Source organism: Nanorana parkeri, unplaced genomic scaffold, assembly GCF_000935625.1.
Source record: "Nanorana parkeri isolate BGI_ZX_2015 unplaced genomic scaffold, ASM93562v1 scaffold2015, whole genome shotgun sequence".
NCBI classification, from domain to species: Eukaryota; Metazoa; Chordata; class Amphibia; order Anura; family Dicroglossidae; genus Nanorana; species Nanorana parkeri.
Genome location: NW_017308283.1, coordinates 111681 through 116101, shown reverse-complemented (window position 1 = coordinate 116101; position 4421 = coordinate 111681).

Sequence of the window (4421 nt, the reverse complement as noted above, 5' to 3'; positions counted from 1 at the left end):
GTATTAAAATATATCACATAACATCTGTGTCCCCGACCTTCATTTCCTATTGTGTCACCTATAAAGAAATTGTGTCAGGTTTTGTTCCCCTGCCTGTATCCTTGATGTGTACTATTGCACATAAAAGATGCCCCCACAAAACATTTTTTTGGGGGGCATGTTTAATGTGCAATACTGATCCCCCCCTTCCAATTCATATTGCATTTGATAAAAATGTAATAAATACCTGCTTTTCTTCAAAGGTGAGATGACAGGTCGCTGAGGAGATGAGAAGGGCGGCCCCAAACTCGTCTGCCAGACGAAAGCGCTGCTCTCCACCCCTGCTGGCTGGCTGGCTGCCGGAGGAAGATTCGTCCCTCACGGCTCCCTCTCTCCCTGATGTCACTTCCTCGCACTACAGCCGCGGAGGAAATAGAGGAGGGAGGGAGAGTCGAGGAACAGGAGACAGCGCCACCTGGCGTCCGCCGCAAGAAATGCAGGTATGCGGCATTGTAATGTTTGAATCATGTGCCCGGGCGGGAGGTGGCCACAGACCCGGGCACGTGATTCCAAACCCGGGTTGTACGGGTGAAACCCGTACGGGTGGCAACCCTAGTCTCACCTTGTATTATTTTTCACAGCTTAGTCATCTAACTCCCACGGTGTATGTTGTGTTTTCACTATGGGAAGAAGGCAAGCTGGCAGAGGCAGTGTGATGCTTTGGGCAATGTTATGCTGGTAAACCTTATGTCTTGCCATTTATCTGGATGTTGCTTAATTTTTACTAATTGTTACTAATTTTCTTGCAGAGGGGAAGTGTGCCCAACACTCACCCGATCCTCCGAGCCGGCTTGCTCTTAGACTGATCCCTGGAGCCTCTTCCCCTCTCTGCTGCAGCAGTCCAAGATCCCTGAGTCACCATGTTCTATACACTGTGTACAATTGCTGCAGCGAAGGAGGAGATAAGATGGAGGGAGCGCTGTCACAGCCAGCCACATTGGGTGAGTATATATAGATATTTTTTTTTTTAACCTAGGCAAAAATGAGCACTTAAACCTTGCAGTGTGGAGCTAGACCGACTGCAGGGGTTAAGAAAATGTTTACCCGGAGTTGTTCTTTAAAATCTGGTATTTGGGTTTATGCTGCACCCATGTTTTTATAATTGTCTTATGTTAATATTGATTGTTTGATATTGAACACAATAAAAGGCTGTGGATTTTAAATATGGAGTTTAAAGGTAGGATGGCATCTTGAAAAATCCCATTTAGGCCCCATTCACACTAGGGTGCCATTAGGTGCTTTTATATGCATTTGTAATGGTTTTCTAAACACATATACATGCATCTAATGATTTCCAATGGATCCATTCACACCTTTAGAACCCAATTTAACTGCATTTAAGAAAATAGAAGTCAGGTGCATTCAGGAAACAATTTTAGCTTCTAAATGCACCAAAACACATGTAAATGCATGTAAATACAAGACACGTCTATTTGCTGAAATCTCATTGGCTACTTCAATGGACTGTTTCAATGGAACAAGGAGAGATGCATCTAAATTAAGCATCTAGAAGCATTCAAAAGCATCTGACAGGTTTTGCAGACAGATCTCTGCATAAAAACTGCAAGTGGACAGTGTGAATGAGGCCTTACATTTTTATCTGTATTTCCTTCCTTATTCTACCACTCTGCAGCTGTAGTTACTGGCCTCTCAGAAAATGGGCATGTTAACCATTTGCTTTGTCAGGCTGGAAGCCATCTGTTGCGGTTCCTTGCATCTCTGATCTATACGATGTTAGTTTTCACTATATTATTTTATGCACTGTGATAATAGCACACATTGCATTAGCAATGAGAACAGAGTTCTTGAGGGCTCAGTCACACCTTTGCTTGCATTAATGCACGCCTATTACATTTTGAATAGCGTTCTTTTAACGTGCCTTGATGTATGAAAAAACAAAAGACATTTGTGATAACGCAGCACACCAAAATACACAGAATATTCACATGCCTACTGTGTGGTGGCTATAGTGTAGGTGCATTGTCTACTGTATATGCATATTGGAGTGAGATCCAGATTGAATGGCAAATCAGATGTGATGTGTAGGAAAACATGGTGCATTAAAATGTGAGTTTTAGCATGTGTTACTCTTACCACAATTCAAAGGGTGTGCATCTAGTAAACCTATCATAAACAGACATTTTGTAATATCTATAGGTACATGTTAATCTGTAAACCAACTTGCACATACAGGGCCTCAACTTCTGCCCTAGTCAGAGCTAAGCTTTTGCTCACCCTTCAATGCTAGAACAGCACCTGATCACTGACACTCTAGCATAAAATGGCAATGAATGACTGTCAGAGTCCTGCAGGCAACAGGTAGGCTTAGCACAGCCAGCTACAATGTGACTGTACAATCTCCAATATAGTGCAAGGGCCTGCCTGATTGGACACAGAGATTGAGTGGATATTCTTATAAGCCCTTGCATTATATCATGTTGGTAATTTAAAGGAGGTTGTACAATGTTTGTGCAATCAGAATACAACCATACTTGCCAACATTTCATCCCAGTCCCCAGGAGAACATCATCCCCGCACACATATTATGCCACCCAGCCAGGGGGTTCCACCATCCACTTACCAGAAGGTCATGCCTAAATCCCTCCATTTTCTTGGCAATCCTGCCCCTAATCGCTGCAACAATTCCCTCAGTAATACCCTTTTTTTAAGTTACAGCGTGTGCTCAATAAATCAGATAAGGGTGGTGCTTTGATCTCAGGATGCGTCACTGAACACAGCACCTAGATGCAGGACTGTGCCAGTAAATCCATAACAGTTGACATCTCTGATGTAACTTGTATGGCCAGCTTAAGCATACATGTGCATCTGCCCTCAAATACATGCCATTATTGAAAAACATTTTTGTATCCTGGCTGGAAAATAAATGGCTGTAAATAATCTTTTTTTTAAAATCATTGTTAGATTTATAAGTGCCCTTTATGCAAAATATAAAAAAAGTGTGTCCTTGAAAATCTTAATGCCACTTCCCATTATCAGTAACCTCAATTCTTCATTTTCATATGAACTGGGAAGGTAATACAAGGAAATTACATTTCTTCTTATAGATATTGACATTTTCAACCCATGAATAAGATCTTAGCTGCATGCATTTGTATGAAGTACATAGTATAACTGAAACAAAACTATTTGTTTTGCTTCTTCTTGCTGAGCTGAATGTACACACAAATTGATTTGTGTGGTCAAGAATAGCTCATGGCTTTACAAGCAGCACACCTGGGGAGGTTTGTCGAATGGAAGAGCTTCAAAGGGCTGAAAGTATTTGGATGTGTAGTATGTAGAGCTGATGAGATGCAGGAAATTTCACCCCAGGTTCCTGGAAGCATGATCCTACAGCAAAGTTTTAACTAAAATAAGTAGCGTTTTGATTTTCAGGAGCTGCACAGGCAGAAGCCTTGTTTAATCACACATTTAGTCAAACTAATGGGTACTGCATTATCAGTGGAATGGAGGAAGGGTACTGTATAACCAGATTGGTGAAAGGCTTTGTTCCCTACAAAATAGGATTTATTTTTGTTCTCACTGTAAAATCTTTTTCTCTGCGTTCATTGAGGTCTTGAATCTTCCTACTAATAATTTTCACCACTAAATCATACCACTGAAAATAACTAAAGTAGTATATATACAGGGGCGTAACTAGAAATCACATGGCACCACACTTGAACGCAGGGCAATGTATCACCATGCGTTCTGGTGCAGCTGATGACATGAATGGCACTGCCAGCCCCCCTCCCACCCCAGAACGCAAGGAGACTTTGTGTATGCTATCCCTTGCATTATGGACAAGGGTGTAAACAAGCCGTTACAATTACAGGAGTCAGAAGAGCCACAGTGTAAATAAAAAACAATTACAGCAATGTATTTCAAGGTATAAAAGGGTTTTAGGGCTTATTCACACCAATTACAATGCGTTCCGGAGAGGTAGCTGCTGAAACACACACTAAACTCCCCCCTGCATTCGAGGTCAGGAGGGGGGTGGCTGTGCATTGAAGACAATGGCACCACAGCCAGTGCGAATGCAAAAATGCTGCATGCACTATTTTTTGGTGATCGCACTGGACCGGAACACAGGCATTGTTTTGCCATGCATTCCAGTGCAGGCGATCACACTGTGGGCAGGGGACTTCAATGCACCACTGCACCCCCTCCCACCCCAGAACGCAGGGGGGCATTTAGTGTGCGATAGTGCGTTCCTGCAGCAACCGCTCTGGAATGCACTGTAATTGGTGTGAGCAAGCCCTTAGGGCTTGTTCACACCAATTGTGGTGCATTCCAGAGCGATACTGCTGGAACGCGACACAATCACTCAGAAAACTCTCCCCTGCGTTCTGGGGCTGGAGGGGGTGTGGCGATGCATTGAAGTC